Here is an 8,517-nt window from a genome sequence, read left to right on the forward strand (position 1 = left end):
CATAAAAAGTGTTAAAATCAAGTTTTTTGGTTTATTTTCACTCCTACGCTATTATTAACCTCAATAACATTAATTTCCACTAATTCCCAGTCTATTCTGCAGAATCAGTGAACTTTGTAATATTGCAGTACCAATAGACTTATACTGCAGGATTGTTTTTGGATATTTTTTATATAACTTTATTTTAAAAAATTTCGTTCTGTTCTGTTCTGTTCTGTTCTGTTCTGTTCGCATTGTTATTTCCCCAGCACAGAACTCAACAGCACGAGATATAGCAGGACAGAGGACCACCTAACAAAACCTCCCTCTACCCTGATCAATGCCCGAGTGAAGATGGCGGCGGCTAGTGGGGAATTTATAGGATCCGAGTATCGCGAGATCCGACAGCGGGATTATGACTCAGAGCCTCCGTTTCAGTTTTGCAATTGGCGGGAATACCCGGATCTGTCTCGGATCCGGCTCGGATCGGCAACGTTCGGGTGGGCTCAGATTTCAGAAATCCGACTGCGCTCATCTCTAATATCTACATTACAGTCAGGCGATGGAAGGCTTTGTAAATCTAAAAAGGAAGTGCATGATGGGACTAGTAGTTCCACAGTAGCCAGAAAATCACAGGTTGTCTAAATGATCTAGACCAGGGTTGTCCAACCCGCGGGCCGCATGCGGCCCAGCACGCCTGTAAATGTGGCCCAGAAGGAGTTTTGACTGTGGCAAGGGGGCAGCGCTGTTAATGGGAAAAAAAAATCCTGCAAAAAAAAAGAAAAGAAACTACTTACCTTGCGGTCACGTCAGCTGTTACTCCGCCTTCCTCCCTTGTCTCCTCCTCCGTGCGGCGCTGGCAGTGAATGTCGGGCATGATGTCATCACGCCCAACATCCATTGCGGAGCGCAGCACAGAGGAGACAGCCGCGCGAGAAGAACAATCAGCAGCACAGAATTGGAGAAAAGAAGAGAAGAGGACAGGAGAACAAGCCGATTAAAAGGTAAGTTAAGGGGGATTTTTTTTATTATTTCAAGGGACGCTGACAAGTGAATAAAAGTCACCTGGTCCTGGAGCATCATGGACCTTATCTCCATGCTACATACATGTACTTGTATTACCAATGGGCATAGCCAGATTAGGGGGGGGCACAGGGGGCACGTGCCCCGGGCCCCCCTCTCTCTGAGGGCCCCCCGCCGCCGGCCGCCAGCCGCCATCTGATCGGATCACCTGTCAGTTGGTGATCCGATTCTGTTGCTTTTGCTTTGCGGCTGTGGGGCCCCCCTGACGCAGGCGCACCGCCCCCCGCAAAATTTGACAGCTGTCCTGATGTACAGCAGTCGCGGTGCTGCTGTACATTAGGCTATTCTAAGATGGCCGAAATGGAGCTGCTGCGCATGTGCAGCAGCAGCTCCTCTAATGCAATACCAGTAGAGACTGTCTGGGATGCTGTGCTGAACGTGGGTTCCTAGGTAAGTCCCACTTTCACTTGGAGTATGTATGTGTGTATTTATGTGTATATGTGTAATATATATTATATATATATTACACATATACACATAAATACATATACAAATAAATACATATACACATAAATATATATATATATATATATATTATAATATGTGTATGTATATGTTAATTGATCCTTTAATAGAAGAGGCATAATTACTTTAATAATTAATGACAAAATAGGGGATCCCATAACATATTTGTTGTGTGTGCCTACGTATATACATATATTATATATATATATATATATATATATATATATATATATATATATATATATGTAGATAGATAGATATATCAAACTTATTGACATGTTATAAATGTTTCTTTTTTTTTAATGTGCGGCATCATTGCTCTTTAAGTATGTGTATTTATATGTATACATATATATACATTTATACACATACACATACATAAAGAGCAATGATACCGCACATTAAAAAAAAAGAAACATTTATAACATGTCAATAAGTTTGATATATATATATATATAAGTTAAAACTGATGTAATTTTATCAGTGTTTTTTTTTTTTTTTTTTTAATGTGCAGTATCAGTACTATTTTCTGAGGCGGGCTGGGGCGGGAAGAATAAAAAAGACTATTTTGGGCCGGTCCCTGCAATGGCCCAAGTCTCTATTACTTGGTGGATGGCCCCTTCCCCGAGACCAGCCACGTTCTATAATTGGCTGCAGATTCTTACAATCCGTTCCCCCCTTCCCCTATGTGTGGCTGCTATTGTTGTCAGGGACGTGCACCACGTGACAGGTGCCGTCCCATTTGTGAAGAGAAACAAGGCCATACAGCGTGCAGATAAAACAAAGTTAGTGGGGGTAGTATGTTAATATAATGTGTGTGTGTGTGTGAGGGGGGTAGTATGTTAATATAATGTGTGTGTGAGGGGGGTAGTATGTTAATATAATGTGTGTGTGAGGGGGGGTAGTACGTTAATATAATGTGTGTGTGTGAGGGGGTAGTATGTTAATATAATGTGTGTGTGAGGGGGGTAGTATGTTAATATAATGTGTGTGTGAGGGGGGGTAGTACGTTAATATAATGTGTGTGTGTGAGGGGGTAGTATGGTAATATAATGTGTGTGTGTGAGGGGGGTAGTATGTTAATATAATGTGTGTGTGAGGGGGGTAGTATGTTAATATAATGTGTGTGTGTGTGAGGGGGGTAGTATGTTAATATAATGTGTGTGTGTGAGGGGGGTAGTATGTTAATATAATGTGTGTGTGAGGGGGGTAGTATGTTAATATAATGTGTGTGTGAGGGGGGGTAGTACGTTAATATAATGTGTGTGTGTGAGGGGGTAGTATGGTAATATAATGTGTGTGTGTGAGGGGGGTAGTATGTTAATATAATGTGTGTGTGAGGGGGGTAGTATGTTAATATAATGTGTGTGTGTGTGAGGGGGGTAGTATGTTAATATAATGTGTGTGTGTGAGGGGGGTAGTATGTTAATATAATGTGTGTGTGAGGGGGGTAGTATGTTAATATAATGTGTGTGTGTGAGGGGGTAGTATGTTAATATAATGTGTGTGTGTGAGGGGGGTAGTATGTTAATATAATGTGTGTGTGAGGGGTGTAGTATGTTAATATAATGTGTGAGGGAAGGGGGTTTTTTAATATAATGTGTGAGGGAAGGGTTTTTTTTAATATAATGTGGGAGGGAAGGGGGGTTCTTAATTTAATCTTGGATTGCAGGTAGATGCTAATTATTTAATGGGTGCTATTTTATTTGTGGAGTGATGGTGGGGCAATTTAATGTAATAGTGTGGGCTATCAATTTAAGATGGGGTGATTGGACCTTTAAATTTGATGCTGGGGTGGTTTGGAAGATCATAAATGAATGTGGGGCTGTTTGGGGAAAATTAGGTCTGTTTATTAAATGTGGATATGAATTATTTAATGCAGTGGATGATTGTGCAAAATGGTTATAATTTTTAAACATAAATGCCATTTAATTTATTGATAGGGCTGTTTCGAGGGAGGGAAATATGTTTATATATTAAATGGGAATACTATTGATTTAATGCTGGGGTTGGTTGGAATTTTCTAATTTTCATGTACCCATTTTTTTTTTCAAATAGGGCCCCCATCATTCCAGTATCCAGACAAGCAGCAACTGAGCTAAAGACACCAGCAGCTACAGGTGGAGAAAGTGACAAGAACAGGTAGGAGAGAGCAGGGCATTCTGCCAACTGTCCTGAATCTGGTCGGACAGTCCTGAATTTGGGTGACTGTCTCAGCGTAGTCAGGATTGGGTCCGACTACAAGGACAGTTGGGAGGTATGTCCCGCTTCACCTTGTACTGCTTGTGAAGGCAGAGCTGCGTGCACCTAACAGCAGTGCACACAGCATTGCCTGTGTGTTTGTCTAAAATGATAACCATGTTACATCATAGGGGCCCCCCTGCCTAAAGTGCCCCGGGCCCCCCAGAGCCTTAATCCAGCTCTGCTAATGGGGCATTATATATTATTCTCTTTGGCCCATTATAAGTTGTTATCCCTTAACTAACATAGTGGTGTAATTAGCAAAACAGGTGACAATTTGGGGTCACAGTGATGTATAGGTCAGGTACCGCAGGCCTGGTCAGGGCACCCTGATATACAATGCCTGGCTTAAATGCACTTTATTGATATTGCATCGAAACAATACAAAAAGTGATTATAGTATAATAACTAGAGAGGATTTTTTGAACAGGGCGATTGAAAGGTAAGTATAGGGGGATTTGAAAAAAAAGTGATATATATATATATATATATATAGATAGATAGATAGATAGATAGATAGATAGATAGATAGATAGATATATATAAAATATCACAAAAGAAGGGGCGCTTCCATGGTGTATTATCCAAGTTTAAAAGTTTTATTTCAAACAATAAAAATGCACGTACCAGATGGTAAAACTATTCAGGCATAAATAGTATAACAGCTCAAATCTGATATCCATATACGAACAGCTCTATCTGCAGCAGCTCGAAATCAGAGAGTCCTCACGATCACCTCTACGCGTTTCATCCATTAGGACTTCATCAGGAGTGTGGATTATTACATCACAACTCACCTATTTCTAGGGAGTTCATTAATTGTTTCACAGGTGAACCACATCACACTTATTCAATATAATTCTCAGTATTTGCACAAATTAACAATCTCTTTAAAAACTTTTATATACAAGGTATAACCTCATACATACATGATATAAGGTTTAATATTTAATATAAAAAGCATACAACAAATAAAAGATGACAGCAGAAACAAAACACGGAGAAAGGCAGAGGCAGAAATCACAGAAAGAGCGACCACATTAAGTTTAAACCTTTTATAAAAGGGGGTCACTTCGCATCCTACATTAAGTCCCCACGGTACAAAAGTATTGAGTGTGTAAATCCAAAATGTTTCCCTTTGGGATAATTTTAACAATAGATCTCCTCCTCTAAGATTCATTTGAACATGCTCGATTGCCTTAAAACGTAATGACTCAGGATTAGCACCGTGACAAGTTAAAAAAGGTCTCGGTATACTATGGTTATCAATCTTGTGCTGGATGTTATGTAAATGTTCGAAAACTCGTGTTTTTACTGCTTTTTTGGTTTTACACACATATTTTTTCCCACATCCACATTCCAACAGGTAAACCACATATGTGGTATTACAGTTCATGAAAGATTGGATCACTCTTTCTTTATTGTTAGATATATCGGAAAAGGATTTATGGTTACTATGTACATATTTGCATGCTTTACAATGCCCGCATGCAAAAAATCCTTTTGTTGGTTGTAACCATTTATTTTTATTTATACTTGATAACTCCTTTAGATGTGACGGAGCTAACAAACCTTTTAAGGTCTTAGGTTTTTTTAAAATAATGCGGGGTTTCACGGGTAACACACTTCATAATCCTGAGTCTAATTTCAATACTCCCCAGTGTTTCTCCAAAGTTTTTATAATCTGTTTATTAGCCACATTAAACGTGGTAATAAAGGCACAATCAAAAGTATTAAAATTCGCCTCTTGTTTTTTATCTTTATACGTTAATCATTAGCTCCTGTCATATTGTCTCCGTGCGGCGCTGGCAGTGAATGTCGGGCATGACCTTATTCAAACTTTCTAATAAGAGTTTTTCAGGGTAACCCCGTTCTAAAAATTTTTTAGAAGAACTGAAGCCTGCTTTTCAAATGTATCCAAATCTTGACAATTCCGTTTAATCCTTATCAACTGAGAGACGGGTATATTATCCTTCCATCGTCTCATATGACAACTCTTATAATCTATATAGTTATTACTATCAACTTTTTTAAAAAAGGTATAAGTATCAATGTGATGTTTTTCTTCAAATGAGTTGGTATCTAATACTAAGTCCAGAAATTCAATCTTATCTTTATCGATGACGGATGTGAATTTTAATTCAAACTCATTAACATTAATTTCCTGAACAAACGAATGGAATTCCAATTCAGTCCCTTTCCAGATGATTATTATATCATCTATAAAGCGTTTAAATAGGACAATCTTCTCCGTGTAAACTGTATTTGCATAAATCACTTTACTCTCCCAGTATCCCATATAAATGTTAGCATAACTTGGTGCGAAGGAACTGCCCATCGCAGTCCCTCGCACCTGATGGAAAAACTGACCCAGAAAAGTGAAAAAATTATGTTCTAAAATATACTTAGTAGATTCCAAAATAAATTCACACTGTGATATATTCAAATTTCCGTCACTAGACAAACATTCTTTAACAGTTTGTATCCCCTTAAGATGTGGTATTGCCGTGTACAAAGACTGTACATCTATAGTACACCAGAAATAATTGGTGTTCCATTGAAGATTTTTTATAATCTGCAATATTTGAGTAGAATCTTTAATATACGATCTCAAACCTGATACATATTTTTTCAAATGAAAATCTATGAATTCAGACAAATGTGCAGTCAGGGAATCAATCCCCGAGACTATAGGACGTCCCGGGGGATTCACCAATTGTTTGTGAATCTTAGGTAGATAATAAAACGTAGCAATCCGTGGGTGCTTATTCAGAATATAATCAAATTCACTCTGATTAAGAAGTTTATCATTATATATATATATATATATATATATATATATATATATTTATTTATATAAAATCGCTTTTTTTCTCATATATTTATATGATAACTATGTTTTCTATGGTTTTTTGGATGATCAGCTATGGTTATTGTTAGTGTATCTTATGTGCGGCCCAAACCAACTCGTCGTCTTCCAATGTGGTCCAGGGAAGCTAAAAGGTTGGACACCCCTGATGTAGACAGAAAGTAGTACCTTTCTTTGGCCCAAAATTCTAGTTTAGCCATCATTATTATTCTTTAAAATAACATTGTAGATAGTTGGACCTTCCATCATTTCACCTGCATCATAATCCAAGAAAATCTCATAGGCAGAACAGACATCATAATTATCTTATTTTGTGACCGGCGAGAGATTCGATCATATAACAAAACTACATGATGTGAATTATTTGTGGCCCTGTGGATGGAGACTGAATACCGAAAACTCAGTTTATTATTACAAAGAGGTAAAGAGGAGGAACAATGGGTTGAAATGGAAAGTATAAATTGTGAAACGGGAGCATAATTTATTAGAAAAGAATGAACAATTCATAAATTGTAAATGTAGATTTTTGTTTGTTATGGACAAATGAACATTAATATTATCATCATCATCATCCTTCATTTAAGTGCTGACATATAACGCAGTGCTGTACAGTGAGGCCGTCATGATACAAATATATAACATAGAATCGCATGAAACAAGGCCCTGGCCTAATGAGCTTACAATCTAAGTGGTGCATGGAGCTGAAATCCGCTCCGGATCATCACAGTGCCTATAATAACCACCAAAAGGTGAATGTGGGGTGTATTGTACACCATCCACCAGAGAATAAATGTCTATACTGTACATTAGCCACCAGGAATAGTTTGTGTTTTTATCTAGCCACAGGTGACAGAGACAGATTAAGATCCTTTTTCTGGTAAGCAGCCAATATACCTGTCTAGGATTTATAAATATATGTTTTTATTATTATATCCAATAAAAATCCTTAAAAGGATAATGCACTATGGAATTTTTATTTCTCTTTTTTACATATGATGTGATGAGGATCTTGAGGATTTGAAGAGGATACTACATGATAAATTGGATGTCGGTCCACACCACACATAGATGTCCCATAGGAACTTCATTTATATGATTTGGGGACATATGGATTTTACTATTGACATTCATTCTCTCAATTCCTTTCCTCTTTCTGGATATGTAATTAAATTTCTTTTGAGCCTTAACGGTATTTTAGTCTCTATCTTGTGTGTATGTCACACAATAATTTTTTATAAAGTCATTTTATTTTACTATCTTATGCATGTCATACACCTCTATGATTTAACATCAGCGCCTATAGAAAGTGTCATTCTGTATACCAAGATTAAGATCCCGTAGGAGCCCGGTTCATGGCATGAAAAACACAAAGATGCATTGAATGAAGCAGAGCTGTGCTCAGCACAGGTGTCACAATCCCTGCGATAGTCTCAGTGCTGCTTCCGGCAGTCCCGTTATTTGCTCATAGTGCTCTGTTGTCTTATCCTGCTCTACGCCCAGCACACCGGCATCCTCACTACATGCCCCGACAGGATCCCATTGGCTTACGTCTTTCTCAGCACATGCATACAATATACCCGTTTATGTGCCGTATATATACACCTATTGTAACAAAGGGAGGCATTTACCTGGCAATCTGCAGAGAAAGGACGCAGATAAATTTACACATTTGTGCAGCAGTGCACCTAGTTTAAAGATAAACAGGTGGAAGACATCTGTGTGACAAAATAATAGTTTAAAGTCTGGTTTAACTTACATGGTTTGAAATGTCTTTTCCCACAGCAAACTGAAGGGTCTGTCTGAGTCAGCGCAAACAGAACCACTGATGAGAGCTTTCTCTTAAAGGGAAGGTGGGAGTATCACCTGCCCATCACACTAGG

This window comes from Mixophyes fleayi, chromosome 5, assembly GCF_038048845.1.
Source record: "Mixophyes fleayi isolate aMixFle1 chromosome 5, aMixFle1.hap1, whole genome shotgun sequence".
Classification (NCBI taxonomy): domain Eukaryota; kingdom Metazoa; phylum Chordata; class Amphibia; order Anura; family Limnodynastidae; genus Mixophyes; species Mixophyes fleayi.